The following is an 18458-nucleotide window of genomic DNA, read 5'->3' on the forward strand; positions in this document are numbered from 1 at the left end:
GTGTCGCCGAAAATGTCCTCCCAGAATCACAGTGTGGCTTTTGCGCAAACAGAAGAACTATTGACATGGTTGTTGCCCTCAGACAGCTCCAAGAAAAGTGCAAAGAACAAAACAAAGGACTCTACATCACTTTTGTTGACCTCACCAAAGCCTTCAACACCATGAGCAGGAAAGGGCTTTGGCAAATACTAGAGCGCCTCGGATGCTCCCCCCCACCCCCAAGTTCCTCAACATGGTTATCCAACTGCACGAAAACCAACAAGGTCAGGTCAGATACAGCAATGAGCTCTCCGAACCCTTCTCCAGTGACAACGGCATGAAGCAAGGCTGCATTCTCGCACCAACCCTCTTTTCAATCTTCTTCAGCATGATGCTGAAACAAGCCATGAAAGACCTCAACAATGAAGACGGTGTTTACATCCGGTACCGCACGGATGGCAGTCTCTTCAATCTGAGGCGCCTGCAAGCTCACACCAAGACACAAGAGCAACTTGTCCGTGAACTACTCTTTGCAGACGATGTCGCTTTAGTTGCCCATTTAGAGCCAGCTCTCCAGTGCATGACGTCCTGTTTTGCAGAAACTGCCAATATGTTTGGCCTGGAAGTCAGCCTGAAGAAAACTGAGGTCCTCCATCAGCCAGCTCCCCACCATGATTACCAGACCCCCAAATCTCCATCGGGCACACAGAACTCAAAACGGTCAACCAGTTTACCTACCTTGGCTGCACCATTTCATCGGATGCAAGGATCGACAAAGAGATAGACAACAGACTCGCCAAGACAAATAGCACCTTTGGAAGACTAAACAAAAGAGTCTGGAAAAACAACCAACTGAAGAAACACACAAAGATCAGTGTGTACAGAGCCGTTGTCACACCCACGCTCCTGTTCGGCTCCAAATCATGGGTCCTCTACCGGTATCACCTATGGCTCCTAGGACACTTCCATCAGCGCTGTCTCCACTCCATCCTCAACATTCATTGGAATGACTTCATCACCAACATCGAAGTACTCGAGCAGGCAGAGTCTGCAAGCATCGAATCCATGCTGCTGAAGACCCAAATGCGCTGGGTGGGTCACGTCTCCGGAATGGAGGACCATCGCCTTCCCAAGATCATGTTATATGGCGAGCTCTCCACTGCCCACCAAGACAGAGGTGCACCAAAGAAGAGGTACAAGGACTGCTTAAAGAAATCTCTTGGTGCCTGCCACATTGACCACCGCCAATGGGCTGATATCGCCTTCAACCGTGCATCCTTGCGCCTCACAGTTCGGCGGACAGCAACCTCCTTTGAAGAAGACCACAGAGCCCACCTCACTGACAAAAGACAAAGGAAGAAAAACCCAACACCTAACCCAACCAACCAATTCTCCCTTGCAACCGCTGCAACCGTGCCTGCCTGTCCCGCATCGGACTTGTCAGTCACCAATGAGCCTGCAGCAGACGTGGACATACCCCTCCATAAATCTTCGTCCGCGAAGCCAAACTAAAGAAGAAAGAAGAAATCATCACAGGATAATGTTTAATATCTACAGAGATCTAAATGCCCTTTCACATTTGCAAGAGGACTCAGGAATTAATGACCAATCAGATTGAAAAGGATTTAGTGTGAAAGGAAAATCTTCTCAACGCTGGAATCAGATGATGTCATCTCATGCCGGGGATAGACTGCTTTGACCCCTAGTACAATCTCCGCGTCTGCAGATGCCAGTGATTTAATCAGGCAAGTGTAGAACAGGCAATTGCATTCTGGGATAGAAATGACCCAAGTTTTTGCATGAGTGCAGGAACGTGAAGGAAGAAAAGATTAAAATGAAAATATAAACTTTGGTGTGGGAACATCACAGTGGGAGAGCAAGGGAAAGAGAGAGGAAATAAATATCAATGGCGGACAATTTTTAAACAGCGTGGGAAAGTTGGTAGCACTATAGCACACAATTTATAAAGACTGTGGGAAAAAGCAATGGCGGACCTGACTTCCCAGACTACTGTGCAGCAGAGAAGAAGCTCTTCCATGAATGATCTGTGCATGCAGCCAGTCATACACCCCTTTCTCTGCTGCACAGAACTCTGGGAGGGCAGGTCCACCACCGATTTTTCCCATGGTATTTATAAATTGTGTGCTATAGCCCTACCAACTTCTCCACGCTATTTAAATTGTGTACGATAGTGTTACCAACTTTCCCATGCTGTTTAAAAATTGTCTGCTATTGCTATTTATTGCTAGCACTTTCCCACGATCCCTTATAAAGGTTTATGTAGTTCAGCACAACAACAGCAGGGGCTGAGGGGCTCATACTTTGCTGTACATAAAGCTTCATTATGTTATAATTAGGCATGATTAATTTTGTTCAATTATAAGATCATAATACATTGATCAGGATTTAGGGCAGGTTCACCATCGCTTGATGCGTCACGACGTCACCGGTAGAAGGTTGAACAGTGCTAACCCTGGCGATGGTTCCTTGCAAGTGTGAATGCATGCAGTGTCCCAGTTAAGAGTGGTCAAGTGTGAACAGCAAAAATACTATTCCTTTAATAGGACATTAGTTGGCAGATTTAGTGGGATGCAAGTGTAAAAAGGGCTTAAGAGAGATGGTGGAATGGCTCTGCCTCACTTTAGATTTTACCATTGGGCAGTAAATATATGAAGTCTTATGTTTTGGTCCTGTCTTCATAATCTTTCTGACTGCCCACTCTGGGTATCAATGGAGCTGAATTCCCCTAAAAACCTTTCTCATTAGTGCTTTTTGGCTCTTCACTTTCATTTTCAACTAAGTTAATAGATAATCCAATTGCTAAATATTCTATGAGAATTTGGGCGCTGTTTAGAAAACATTTCACATTTCATAATTTCTCTCTTTCAAGTCACTTGTTTCAACCTTCTTTACATAATGCTACTTTTCAGAGAGTGTATAGATATGGTATTCCAAGTTTTAAGAACCTGTTAATTGATGGATATTTTGCATCATCTGAGCAGCTGCCTGCTAAATTTAACCTGCCCTTTGTTTTGAGCTCGTCATGGTTTATTACAATTTAAAGTGGTACGCAGAAAACATTTGTCTAGGGCTAAATTGTATCATTTTTATTCTGATATGAATCCTTGTTGTAAAGCGTCACATATTGTGGACGTCCTCTACTGGAGAGAGGTTTTCCAGACTTTGTCAAAAATTTTAATATTGAACCCTTTGGTACAAGGGAGGGAATGATTGTTCTCTATCTCTGCTATCTTTTGCCTCTCTTTTGACGAGGAGAGTGATTTTACTTAAATGGAAGGATACTGCCCCACCAACTCATGATCAGTGGTTGTGTGACACCATATCATGTTTGAATATGGAAAAGATTTGTTATTCAGATATAAGATTTCAGATGTTATGAGGCTCTTTAATGACTCACTTTCTTTATAATTTCACTTCAATGTAATTACATTGTCTGACACATCTTTTCCATGTTCATATATATATATATATATATCTATATATATATCTATATATATATATATAGATATATATATATATATATATAGATATATATTTAAAAAAAATATATATGTAAAAATATATATTTTTAAATTATATATGTATATATTTTTTACCTTCACTTTTCTTTTAATATTAATCATATTTAGCATCTAGCTAAGCAGGGGCTTTGAGTTTTTTTTCTTATTTCCTTTTTTTAAATTCTTTCTTTTTTTTGTTTTTTTAAAGTATACCATTTGGAATATAAATTATGGATATGATTTACAATTTATGTATGTTTTTGATATATTAAATATTTTATTAAGTTTATGTAACTATCCATATCACATTATTGAATTGTATTTTTTGTTTAAGCTCTTGATTAAAATCAATAAAAATATTTTTAAAAGAAAAGAAGAAATTATGAACTCCACACAGACAGCATAAGGGTTAAAATAGAATCAAGGTCACTGGACATGTGAGAGAGCTGCAGTATCTGCAGTACAACATTCGGTAGAGGCTAATGTGAAAAAAAATCACCACCTTTAGCATATCCCATTGATGCTATTGTTAGGCTCCTCTCTCATCTAAGATGGGGAGCAGGAAGGCAATTTGTAACAGAAGTGAAAAATGTGATAGGATTACAGAGAACAGAAGTTGTCCCTTTGGCCCACTCAATCCATGTCAACCCACTTAAATTCATCCTACAGTAATCCCATTATAACCTCCCCTCATTCCCTTCAACTCTTCCCAGATTCTACCACTCACCTGGAATATATAACCAAATTAATGGGACCAAACAACCTAATTATTTTACTACTTCTTAATAAACAAACAATGCATGTTTTGGGGAAAACTGGAGCACTCAGGGGGTGGGGTGGAATCCACTCTTACATATACACAGATAGCATCGGAGGTCAGGTTTGAGCATGGGTCACGTGTTGGAAGATGGCAGTTTTACCTGCAGTACCAGACATAGTAGATGAAGTCATTGCAGAATAGGCACTGGGCCAAGAACACCAGCAGGATCCCTCTTTTAATTCTTGATCTTTACTGACTAGGGACAACCACTTGTCTGGACACAGATGAAAGATAGTGTTGGTTGTTACCATCACTGTAAGTATGAGTCACTTTCTTCAAAGAAGTGGCCGAGGAGGGAAAAAAGATCGTCTGGTCTCGTATCTTTCTATTTTGTTTACAGACAAAATAGGAAGAAATGTTTTTTTTAACTGTACACTGTGCAAGTGCTCAGACAAACAGTTCATTTCCTTTCAGAAATTTGTCTGAACTTTGTACACAGACTCAGATCTCAGCCACGTGTAAATGATTGGATAATCAGCATGAACAGCAATGTTTGAGAAGACGGACAATTTTCTGGAGACCATTGCTAACTGTCCAGATTGGCAACTAGCAACAATGCAACAAGTCTGCTCTCCACAACAAACCACTGGGGAATCAGACATTTGTTTCCGCTGTTTGAAGTGATTGTGGCATCAGAATTTTTCATCCACAGATTGTTTCAAAGTTTAAAGTTCAAAGCTCAGATTTATTGATAGAGTACATCACATACAACCCTGAGATTCTTTTCACAGCAGGCCAGCCAGAATTTCTGCTTATCAGTAACTATAAACTATATTCAAGAAAAAGATACATAAACAAAAGTGAAAAATGTAATCAAAGAATGAAATGTAACCAAATTGTGCAATACAGAAAAACTAATTTTTCAGTAATAAATAACATGCAAAGTAAGTCTTTAAATGAGTCTCTGATAGAGTCTCTGATACGGAGAGGTAGCAACTATTCCTGAATTTTGTGTTGCAAGTCTTATGGTGCATATACTACACTTCTTTCCTGATGGCAGCAGAGAGAACAAACCATGTCCTGGATGATGCGGATCCTTGATTATTGCTGCTGCTCTCTGACGGCAGCATTCCATGTAGATTTTCCCAAGGGTGGGGACAATTTTGCCTGTGATGTACTAGGCGGTGTCCACTACTTTGGCAGGGCTTTCTGCTCATATTGGTATTGATGCCCCCAGACCAAGCCGCCATCCAGCAGGTCAGATACATAAACAAAAGTGAAAAATGTAATCAAAGAATGAAATGTAACCAAATTGTGCAATACAGAAAAACTAATTTTTCAGTAATAAATAACATGCAAAGTAAGTCTTTAAATGAGTCTCTGATAGAGTCTCTGATACGGAGAGGTAGCAACTATTCCTGAATTTTGTGTTGCAAGTCTTATGGTGCATATACTACACTTCTTTCCTGATGGCAGCAGAGAGAACAAACCATGTCCTGGATGATGCGGATCCTTGATTATTGCTGCTGCTCTCTGACGGCAGCATTCCATGTAGATTTTCTACACATCTGTAGAAGTTTTCCAAGGTTTCCAATGCCATACCAAAACGCTGTAAACTCCTGTGGAAGTAGAGACACTGACGTGTTTTCTTCACGCTGACATTAGAATGCTGTATCCAGGAAAGGTTCTCCAAAATGGTGACTCCCAAGAATTTCAATTTGCTTACTGTCTCCAATTCTGATCCCCCAATGATCACTGGATCATACATCCCTGTTTTTCCCTTCATAATGTCCACAATCAGCTCCTTGGTTTTAGTGATATTGAGTGTGAGGTTGTTGTTGGTGCACCATTCAGCCACGTTTTCAATCTTCCTGACTCATCGCCCCTTTTTATACAGCCCACTACTGTGATATAACCATAACCATATAACCGTTTACAGCCCTTCAAGTCCGTACTGGTTCACTTGAACAACTCCACTAGCTCCTCCGCAAACTCCTGAGGAAGTGTTGGCTGCCTTTCCCAGGCAGTGAAGAGATGTGGATCATCAGCAGATTTGTAGATGGTGTTATCATCGTACCAAACCACATAGATATATGTAAAATGAGTAGAGCAGGGAACTAAGTACACAGCCCTGAGACGCTCTGGAGCTGTTGGAGATTGTGGAGGAGAGGTTCTTGCCAATTTGCACTCATTGGGTTGGGGGGGTGAGGAAATCCAGGATCTAATTGCACAATTGAGGCTCAGGTCTTGGAGTTTGCCGATCAATTTTGGTGGGATGATGGTGTTGAATGCCAAACTGCAGTCGATAAAGAGCATGCTGATGTATATATCTTTGCTGTCCAGGTGTTCCAAGGTTTTGTGTAGAGCCAGTGGGATGGCATCTGCCATAGACCTGTTGCTGTGGAAGGCAAATTGGAATGGATCCCTGTCATCACTCAGAAAGGAGCTAATATGTTTCAACACTAGCATCTCAAAACACTTCATCACTGTTCATGTGAGTGCCACTGGTCAGTAGACACTTAGGCAGCTTACCACACTCTTCTTGGGCACCAGTATGATTGAGACCTGTTTGAAACAGGTGGGTACCACACCCTATCTGAGTGAGATGTTGAAGAGATCTGTGAATGCATTGGCCAGTTTACACATGTTTTCAATACTCGGCCAGAAATTCCATCCAGACCCAATGCTCCCCTTCGATTCACTCTCCTGCAGGCACTTCATCTTCGGATAGTGACAGTAGAGAATCATCAAGGGACATGAGGGTACGCAGTGTTCTTCTTTGTTCTGGTGGTCAAATAGTGTGTAGAAGGCATTGAGTTCTTCTGGGAGTGAAGCCTTCCTGTCTCCTGCTGCACCCCATTTGTTTTTACTGAAGCTTAGCCCCTGCCACAGCTGTTGCGTATCCTTCATTCAGAATCCCCACTTTTCCCAAGAGATGACTTTATGTCGGTTGTACCTGCACCTACTGAACTGATCTAGATCTCCAGACTTAAATGCCTGGGATCTGGCTCTCAGCAGGTTCTGGATTTCATTGATCATCCAGGGCTTCTGGTTGGGGAAAGCCCTGAATGATTTGGTGGGGACCCACTTGTCTAGAGTTGTTTTGATAAAGTTGAAAACCACTCTGGTGTATTCATTCAGAGCCTCAGCTGAATTCTTAATTGCTGCCCAATCCACTGATGCGAGGCAGTCCTGTAACTGTTCTTTGATCTCCCACGCCCACCTTCTGGCTGTCCTGATAGTTGGAGCTTCTCTTTGTAGGCTCTGACAGTATGCAGGTAGAAGAAACACTACCAGGTGACCCAACTTGCCAAAATGCAGTCTTGGGAACGAATGGTAGGGCTTCCTTATCTTTGTGTAGCAGTAATGAAATGTGCTGGGACCTCTGAAACAGCAGGTTTCATGCTGGTAACAATTGGGCAGGGTTTTCTTAAGGCATGCCTGGTTGAATTCACTGACTAGGATGTGTAGTGCGTCAGGGTGGGCCGTATCTTGTTTACTAGTACATCGTGCAGCTCCGAAAGTGCCTGCTTCCAATTGGCATTGGGAGGTAAGACAACAAGTTTTGTTTGGAGGAATAGGGAGGGATTTCTTGAAAAAATGTTCAGCAAGACAGGGAGCATCTTTGGAGTGAGAAGCAAAGTCAAATTGATGGTCAGGATACAAGACGCTGCAAATTTTAGCCAGTTTCAGAGATGGGGAAGGGATGGGCAAGAATAGACAAAATTCTGACAAAGAAGGAAAGGCAGAAGTGAATGTGTAGAATATTTTGAGCATTTTCTGTTTTCATTTCAGACTTCTGTCATTCAAGTCTATCAAGTTTTGTATCAGAAATCATTGATGTGTGAGAAACGTACATCATCATTGCCTGAATTAGGGTCAAAAATGTCGTATGAATATTAATAGGTGGAAATGGAGCTGGCATGAAAAACATAGATAATCATTGGGAAATAATGTCGAAAAAAGATGCAATAAAATTAAAGCTTGATTATATGTTGATAAATTCATGTTGAGCGCAGACCAGCTCAAATTGAAATATTAAGCTAGAACAGGGATTCCTAAATCTTTTAGCTCATGGAACCCTTTTGGGGAGCACTTGGAAGTTGTGGAACCCCAATCATCAATTACAGTTTAAAAGTCCTAGCATATGCAGTGTCAGCGTCATGGGGTGAGGGGATGGGGCCATTCACGGCCCATACCTCCACTCAAATGAATTATTGTGAGCCCCCACCCATCTGCAGCTCTAGTGTCTGGAGCTCCAGGATGTATTACTGCTTGCAAAAGCACCAGTCCGAGATCAAGGCTCCTCCCTGTCGCCACTTGTTGTTCTGCCCCAAGTTCAACAACTGACCATTTCTCCCCATGGATGCTGTCTGACCAGTGGACTTCCTCCACAAATTCTTTGTCTGCCCAAGATTCTGGAATCAGCAGGCTTTTATGGTTCTCAATAACTTCCTTGTTGGGCTTTCGGCTCTTGGGCGGGTCAAGGCAGCATCCACTCAACTCCTCGTCAAATCCACACTCACAGGGCTCTTGTGGCCGCCTTTCCTTACCTGTCATTTGCTTTTATTTATTTTCCAAGTCAAGTGTCCACCTCCTAGGGGAAGCCTTTCCCACTACCTGCGTGCTGCTGGACCCTGGGTGGGAGCACGACAACCTACCTGTACTGGTGGTCATTCCAACACATGCAGCCCTGCTGCGCTCCTGTGCCAAGGTGGCAAACCATTGCCCTGTCACTTGTTTTAACAAGAAGTGAGGCACTAGATCCAAGTTGCAAGAATGAGTGTTATTCTGTCTCGACCATGGTTGATAAACTTACTTTTATTAAGTAAGCTTTGAATTATTTTCTCTCATAAATGAATTATCTGCTCTTACAATAAATTTTATAACATGGAGGAAATTAACAAATGTCCATAGTGTTAGAAAAAAATCAAAGGAAATTGAGTACATGTCCATTTAATTTCTGAAAGAAAGATATAAATGCCACATGTAATATCATAGCCCTCATCCTTCCCTTCCCTTAAACAAATTAATGCTTTTGATTTCATTACAGATACTAGAGAAATTAACAAAAAAAATTAACATGCAGGAGAAAGCAGATGTCCTGAATTCCTGAAACAATTGGTCTCGTAGGTTGAATAGTGTTATCCCCCGTTTGATTACTTACACTTGACAAGAGAGAAGAAAAAATAGATTGCAACATAACTCGCTGCACTTTTGACAAGATTATCATCATACATTGTAACAATTTAGAGCATGGATGGGTTTTCATCTTTTTGAATATGTTGCCTTTTTCCGCAGCTACTGTCCAGTGATTTAATAATTGCTACTTCTGAAATGCACATTTTCTTTGATTATCCTCTCATTTAAATTATTAAATGTCTTCTGTTATATTTATTTCCTGAACTTGAGCAAAGAATTTTATGAGGAGTAGATAACCAATAAATCAGCTCATCGATTTGTTTTAGTCAGTTTTATTTGGGCACAGCTTTCATGATATAAATTTTCTTGTTACACACACACACATTGCAATGTTTACCTCCCTTAATCCTTGCATTACCAAATATAAACTTTTCCTTTCTGCTTTACATTCCAATTGTTTACATGAAATCTCTTTGTATTTTCCACTATGTTAACGCTTACATTTATTTACATTCACTTTCCTACATTCATTTTCTGTCCTCTAAACCCTGTATTTTTTCTTACATTCTTGTCACATCTTTGCATTAATTTTATCAATCATTGAATCTACATTTATTGATGCAAGATTTCAGGGGTCTTTCTGTATTGTTTGCAATTGCTGAAAAACTAGTAAAATGTCTGAGAAATGGCTTGAATGTTGTAAAGGCCATTGGTCCTGTTTCTGTTTGTTGGCAAAATACTTGTCCTGCTACCTCAGAGATGAATCTTCTTGTAACTGTTTTTTCTCTCCGTTTAGTGGAGACACAGTAATGCCTCAGTTATTTTTTGAGTTGACAAAAGTTAATCGATCCTCACAATTACACTGTCCAATGAATCAGCCTGGTGAATTCTCATTGCACTCCTTCAATTTAAATACATAATTTCTTAGAAACGAAAAACAAAAGCCTCCAGATATTGGAAACCTGAAATCAAAAGACAAAATGTTGGGACCACTCTGCGTGTTAGATGACATCTGTGGAAATAAAAATTGTTAAGATTTCAGGATGGTAGTATGGCATTACAGTTAGAATGTGCCTCCATTGACTAACCAACATCTACACATGGGCAACCCTGGCCTGACCCATCATTGATGCTCAATTTATCCTATCTATCCTTTACCTCAGCTTCTCTGTAAAATAAACAAACTTATTTTCTTATATTTCTACAGCGCAGAAATGGGCCAGTCACCCAGACAACAGACCTGCATAAATCTGTATGTCATCATGACATCACCGTTTTGTTGCAACATTTGTTCTGATGAAATAATCACAATGTTTTCAATGCTCAAACTGTAAAAATACATTGTACCTGTGAGATATACCACAGTATGTACAGATGCATAATTCCCATTTCAAAGTCATATGTACTGCTATTAATGCGTGGTTTTAACCATTTAACCATACTTAACCAATATAAAAATATTTATTCATGTGGCAGCAAAACATGCCTAATTGTTGCATAAGAACAAAACATGAAAATAAATTTGATACCTCGTCACATAGATACCAAGCAGCCAAATGGTTGATCAAGGAAGTGTTTTAATGGGCTGCTATGAGAACAAGGGAGGAGATAACTGTGGCTCTAATGAAGTTTTATTTTGCATCTTTGTCAGACATGAATAGAGTATGGGACTGGAGGATAGGCAATCTTGTTCCTTATTCAGAAAGTGCAGGGGGTGTAAGCAACAGGCTGTTGCGCCTTGCATTAATGGTAGGGAAATTATGGGGAAATGTTCTAAAGGACAGCATTCACTAGGGAGGGTTCAACATAGTTTTGAAAAAGAAAAATCCTGTCTCACAAATTTGAATGAGTTCTCTCAGGAGGTAACAAAAAAAACTGATGATGGCAGCATGCTTTACATGGACTTTAGCAAGACTTCTGACAAAGTTCTATGCAATAGACTGGGATCTAATACATAATCAGGCAGAAGTTAGGGTTAGTGGTCTGGCAATGTTTTTCTGACTGAAAGTCTATAACCAGTGGTAAATGCAGGGATTGGTGCTGGGATGATTGATGTTGGTCACGTACATAAATGATTTGGTTAATAATGTAAGTGGATTGGTTGGTAAGTTCGCAGACAATACAAAAAATGATGGAGTTGTACATAACAGAGAGTTTTGTGCTATAAAGACCAAGTAAAAGGTATAGAAAAAAGCTCAAGGGCATCATCTTTCATTAATGAGCGGTCCATTTAAGTGTCTGATAACACAAAAAAAGAAACTGTTCTTGAAGCTGGATGTTTAGGCTCATATGGTGCCCACTGGAAAAGTGGAAAAAAAGAATGTAACCAGGGTGGAATGCATCCTTTACTATGCTGCCAGCTTTCCCAAGGCAACATGAGTCGATGAAGGGGAGGTCAGTTTGTGTGATGGGCTGAACTGTGTTCACAACTCTGCAGCTCCTTGCAGTCTTGGGCAGAGTTGTTCCTGTACCAAACTGCAATGCATCTGGACAGGATGCTTTCTATGGTGTATTTGTAAAAATTGGTAAGAGATCACAGGGACATGCCACTTTCTCTGATATCTCATGCCATATACCCATTACCCATCAGTGAAAAAGTTGCCCTCAGGTCCCCTTTAAACCTTTCCCCTGTTATGAGCCCAAAGGACCCCAAAACCCAGTAGCAATAGTTACTTAAACAAAAGTTGTTTTTAATTATCTTTAAACATGAAAACAGAATCAAACTAACTTATATTACCTTAACTAACCCAAATTAACCCCCTTCTAATTCTAAGCACACATGAATGATGTGTGTGTAAATTTAAGAAAAGTTATTTGGTTCACAGTTCAATCTCATTTCACCTTCTTCCAAATTCTCTGGTTGTAGGCAATTCTTATACTGTGCACAGAATTTAACATGTATAAAGTTCACCAGGCTTTGGTGCTTGAAAGGTAAATGTTTACCGCTCAGGAAGGTTCTTGTAGGGTTTCCAGAGAGAGATTCGTTGTTCCAAAATTTCCACAACTGAGGTACCACCAGTAGTTACCTCAATGACTCGTTGTTGAAACTTGCCCCATCAGGGTTCTCCAGATTATAACCTCTTTCTTTCAGGCTACTACAGAGTTCCTTTCTGTTCCACTTATTCCAAGTGAAACATCAGACAGATAGCATTTCCAACCATCCACCACTCTGGAGCTTTCTTTTTCCAACAAGCTTCTCCTGGCTTGTTTCAGCCATGACCATTCATTCTCTTTCAGTGTCACACACACACTGGCTGACAGAGCTTGTTGAGCTTGCCTCACGTGTCTCTCTCTCTCTCTCCAATTGAGACTGTGAGAAAGCCCATGTGACTCTCTCACTTGCAAAAACCCCCACCTTCTTCAACAAACAACAGGAGTTATCCTTATGCTCCCATCTGTTGTCTTAGATAAACAAACCTTTCTGTGAGCACTTTGTAGAAAGGTCAGAAGCCTTGTAGTTATTCAACCAGCCAGCCTGTCTCCAATCCAAACAATGGTCTATTCATTTCATGACATCATTTCAATTAGCACCTACTTGTGAAATGTGCATAGCATTCTCCATTGTTTCTGTAAAATTCCTCAATATGAATTCTTCAGTATTTCAAATAAGATCTGTATTAAAATTTGTGTATGTATGTAACCTCCTCTAATTTTACCAAATTTTCCCAAATTATCTATTCCATTACACCCCTCTCACCTTAAATCTATGGTCTCTAGTTTTAGTCTTCTCTGCCCTGGGAAAAAGAGTGTAACCTTTTGCCTTATCTATTGCCCTCTTGATTTAATTTGCTTCTTACATTCCAAAGAAAAAGAATCTCAGCCAATCCAGTCTCTCCTTATAACTCAAGTCTCTCAGTCTGGTAACATTCTTGTTAATCTTTTTGGCACCCTTTTCCAGCTTAATGGAATCCTTCCTATGGCTGAGTGCCAGAAATGCAAACAATGTTCCACATAGAGTCTCACCAGTATCTTGTACAGATGTAATATGATGTCCAAATCCTTGTACTTAATGTCCTGACCGATGAAGGCAAGTATGACAAATGTCTTCTTCACCACCTTGCCAATTTGTGTCACCACTTTCAAGAAATTATGTACCTGTTTCCCTCAGTCTCTTGGTTCCACAACATTGTCCAGGACCCTGCCATTTACTATGTCCATCCTGCCCTGGGTTGGTCTCCCAAAATGCATCACTTCACACTTGTCTGGGTTAAATTAGATTTGCCATTTCTTGGCCCACTTCCCCAGTGGATCCAGATCCTGTTGTAATCTTAGATCAGCTTCTTCACTCTCCATGACAGTCCAATTTTGATTTAATCTTATCAGTGAAATCCAAGCTCCTCCCCCTCCCTCTCTTTTATGCCTAATAACTTCCCCTTCCCACTTTAGACTCGATAAAAGGTCCTGACCCCAAATATTAACTGACTATTTCTCTTCATGAATACCGTCTGACCTGCTAAGTTCCTCTGCGTTCTCATTGTTTGCTCTGGAATATGAACCTATTTGTATTCATAGGATATTGAGCGCAAATAGAGAATCAGGCTTCCAGCAAAAGGGAAAAAAAAGGTCAATACTGCAGTGACTGGACTGCACTGGTTATAACTGAAGCCAATTGATTGATGAGACCAGAAATTATTAACAGGGGTTGCTTGAGCCCAGGGGATTTTTTTATCTGAATCAAAATGGTATACAACTGGTAATCCCATTTTCAGAGAGAATTAGTTCAATTCCATTCAGATTTTGTTGGGCATTGGCAGTCCAAATGTAACTCCACTGTGTAATTAACATTATTCAGGAGAACACATATTAAACAAACTAAAAGGTCACTTTCTCAGTGCTTCTGATATGCGGGTACAGATTTACTATAACATTCCTGAACAGAGAAAGAAAATATCTTAAATGTTTAAACCAAGAAATGTATGTTACTAACAGAACCCATGCAGAATCAAATTGAGCAAATATAACATAAATAGTTTGGTCACAGGTAGTGTGTAATCACTGAACAGTGTTGTTTGTTCAAAGTTTACTCTGGTGCTCTCAAATGGAAATAAGTACCAGAAGGCATCAAAAGAAAAACAGGGATCAGCAGAATTGGACAGGTGAAAGATTAGCGATTTAAAGGGAAAGATCAAAATCCAACAGCAATGTTACAATCTGGGAATTGTCAGGGAGGCAGAATGAGTTTAATGGTAATAATGCATTTGTGAGCAAAGTTAAAACACGCAAAAATGTTTATTTTTTTAAAAAAACAAAATCTGAGGTGCTATGAATGCGTGCAGCATTTTTTTAATTAAAAAATGGCACAAAGAGAAAAAGCAGCTTTTTTCAGAAAGACCTGGATGCAAGCTCAACCAAGAATGATTTTGAGGTACATGATGACTAAAAGGAACAAATCTGAGAAACAAAAAGGTTGGAGGTGGGGGAGTTAATGAGTAGCCTTGATTTAAAAAAAAGATTGACAAATGAACCAAAGAATCATCTTGGACTAGGCAAGAAGAAAAAGAACAAGAGTTGAATCAGTATTGATGAAGATGGTCGACAACAACAAGAAACATCAAAAGCAAGATGAGTCTGATCTATCCTAAAGTTGGACGGAAAAAAAATCAAAACATGTCACAGTCAGGATCGACTTTAATCATCATTTATTTTTCTGGGCAAATCATGTTGATATGAGTAGGAGGAGGATTTTTTTTATTGTAAGCCATTTTTTTCTGAATAAAATCAACTGGAAAACGGGTTATTTTATCATCCATTGAGATAGTATTAATTTAAAATCTCACAATAAATGATGCCATAAAATAGTGCTCAGAATATTATGGAAATTTGTATTCAGTTTGAGAGGGAAGAAATTTAATTAAAAAAAGATTCTTGAATTTAAATAAACCATTTTTTGATTTGAGGTTTCAGGATTAATATGTTAAACAATAGATGGCAAACAGAAGGAAATATATCAGAATTCCAATGAATGAAATTTCCATCAACAATTGGGATCCTTCCATTCTTAACCAAGGAGATTAAGCAAGAAAACCACAAAATTGCCCAAGGCAGCCAAGGATAAATTTGTCTCTTTCAGCTCCAAAACAGCGGAGCCATTCACAAGCATGAGCTGACGCAACCAGCTGTCTTTAGGTAGCCTTGAATCTATGGCTGGAGTCTTTCGCAGGGTCATCTGGAAGAGGTGAGTTGGAGTGGTTTGTCTGGATAGGCTCTACGCAGCATGGTGCCAGGTAATGAGCGCATTGGGGAGAAACCTGGAGAGGAGAATTGGTGTCAGTAAATGGGAGGGAACCTGACATGAGGAACGAGCAAAGAACCAGCAGCTGCAGGGTAGGAACAGCAATTTGGGGGGGGGGGGGGGGTGGAGGGGGTGAGGGGAAGGACAAAGGTCTTGAAGTAGAAAGAGTGAGTGAAGGGAAGAGTTCTGAGGGGGATATAAGTGAAGCAACAGGAAGGGGTACCGAGATAAAATGGGACACTGAGCCAAATGTCCATATGTTTCTCCCCATCATTAATCTATACACATCTATATATGTATAGGTTAATGAAGGGGGCGGGATAGGCTGGATTGGGATGAGGAAGGTGATCTGAGAAAGAGTGCTGGACCAGAGTCCATTGTTTGTGTGTGTGCGCGTGCGCTGGGTAAGCATGTGGGCCTGTCTGTGTAAGTGTGTGGAGCCTAAGCAATCCTCTTACTGATGGACCAAGATTTATTAATAAAATGTTGGTGATATTACGCTATGTTTGATGTATTCGTGCACAGGCACCTTCCACAACTCAGAACTGAAAGAAAATTGTCCTCAAACCCAAAGTACTGCCAGAAAAGGTTTGCACTCACCTCTATTTTTCTTCATGTTCATAGGTTCCTATGGGATAACATTAAGCCACATGAAGCTGAAGATAAGAGTTTGACTTCCAGTTCTTGCAAAATAATCAAAGTGGTATCAAACATTATCGCTGGCGTATGGTGGTTTATGTAAAAAAATGGTGGTTTATGTGACTAATATGATGATAGATGTGAAGTTAGTTGATATGTGGTGAAGGTTTATCTCTATAGAGAAAGTTTTTTTTTCATCTTTTTTTTTCCATGCTACAATTTTTTTTAAGAATTGATTATTGTTTAAGAATTTTTGATAGATAATGTTACTAACTTTACTAATTTTTATATTCTTTGGCTTGGCTTCGCAGACGAAGATTTATGGAGGGGGTAAATGTCCATGTCAGCTGCAGGCTCGTTTGTGGCTGACAAGTCCGATGCGGGACAGGCAGACACGGTTGCAGTGGTTGCAGGGGAAAATTGGTTGGTTGGGGTTGGGTTTTGGGTTTTTCCTCCTTTGCCTTTTGTCAGTGAGGTGGGCTCTGCAGTCTTAGGTTTGAGTTAAATATATGTTTCATCTTAACTCCGTTTGTTAAATATATGCATTTAAGTTTGATTTAAATATGTTTTTTAAGTCTGATATCTTAGTATTAATTACTTTTCTTTTTGTTAGTATTTTAATCGGTTATGTTTTTGTTTTTTTTTGTAAGTGGGTTTTTTTTCTCACATATATTATTAACTTTATTAATTCTTCACTCTTTATTTTGGGGGGAAAGGGGGGGGTTGGACTAATTTGAGTTTGGTTATTAATGTGTAATAATTATTGGGGAGGATATAGTTTATTTAGATTACTGATACTGTATTGTAATTTTATTATTTTATTCTTAATTATTTTTAATGTAATCCTATATGTTATTCATGTTATAAAATCTTAAATAAAGTTTAAAAAAAAACATTATCACTGGCGCAATAAGCCAAAGAGACATATCATCATGTAAATATGAATAAGTTGATGACAGGCTCAAATAACATATCTGCTTTGGTAGGATAGACAAACAATTATCAACCTTCATTCCAAAACATTTTTAAAATGGTTACTGTATGAGATTCTGCAAACAACCAATGTCTGCGGGACAACTTCTCAGAAAAGCACCATTGCTTAGAGAGGACAGAAAATAGAGACCATTACAAATCACAAACCTAGATCTTTGTCCTAATTACAATAATTGGCTTTGTTTCTCTATCCACAGTCACTACCTGACCTGTTGCGTGCTGGAAGAACTCAACCAGTCAGGCATTTCAGTTTTTGTTTTACTACAATCACAGCGTCTGCAGACTTTTGTGTTTGACATGATTGTTGAAGAAAAGTGCTGGCTTAATGTTAAGGATGTTCTGGACATTTTTGGAGCATTTAAATCTGAAGTGAAATCTGGATCCAAGGGACCTTCTTCTTGAACACTAAGCTAAGCATTGTAACCAGGCTAGAGATGGATAACAGCCACTTGCTAGCATTATTGAAGATATCTGCATTACTTGGGCAATGATTGTGGCTGCAAAGCAAATAGGATTCATTTTTCCTTTTGTTGATTGAATCTTGAGGAATTTCTCACATAGGTGGAGAGATGTCAGAACTTACAACCCCTTGAGAGTTCATTACGAATACCCTTGTAAAAAATCTCCAGCAACAAGGTGGAATTACACCACAATACAGCTATGGAGAGAATATTGGAGTGAATGGTTTTGATCAATGACCTTTTATCAATACAGCTGGGGTGCTAAAGACATACAAAAATGGCAGATTAGAGGGTTCAGATATGAAATGTTAACAGACCATGTCTACCCATGGATACTGCTTGACTCACTGGTGTTCCAGCTGCTTTTTGCTTGCTGGGATGTTGCTGCTCTTGCAGCCTTTTGTGTATCCAGTGCACACTAACACTTCTTGATATCATGTGGTCTTAACCTATTTAACAAGGTCTGGACGTGACAGTCATAACCAGCTCCCTCCACTTAGAATTCTTATTTTTTTAAATTTAAAGCGGTGCTCAGAAAACTGAGTACACACAGCAATATCAGATGGCAATCAAGATTCAATATGACTGGCTCCAGGATCACACATGTCGGATATGCACAGAAGATTTATTTTTGAAAAAATATTCTTTACAAGCATTCAAGGAGTTCAGCGTGAGCACTACATTTTTATGCTTAGTGATTTTAAATACTCTTACTGCTGTTGTGGAATTTG

At 39.7% G+C, this 18458-nt stretch overlaps 1 long non-coding RNA gene across 1 annotated transcript in view; it reads left to right on the top strand.

The window, feature by feature from the left end:
* LOC138736634 (uncharacterized) overlaps positions 1 to 16912 on the top strand; it is a 118630-nt gene extending 101718 nt beyond the window's left edge. Inside the window, exon 3 of the long non-coding RNA XR_011340460.1 lies at positions 16259 to 16912. This is a non-coding gene — a long non-coding RNA (uncharacterized lncRNA). The remainder of the gene's footprint in view (positions 1 to 16258) is intronic.
* The last annotated feature ends 1546 nt before the right edge of the window (positions 16913 to 18458 follow it).

The sequence above is a fragment of the Narcine bancroftii genome, chromosome 6 (genome assembly GCF_036971445.1).
Source record: "Narcine bancroftii isolate sNarBan1 chromosome 6, sNarBan1.hap1, whole genome shotgun sequence".
Taxonomy (NCBI): Eukaryota; Metazoa; Chordata; class Chondrichthyes; order Torpediniformes; family Narcinidae; genus Narcine; species Narcine bancroftii.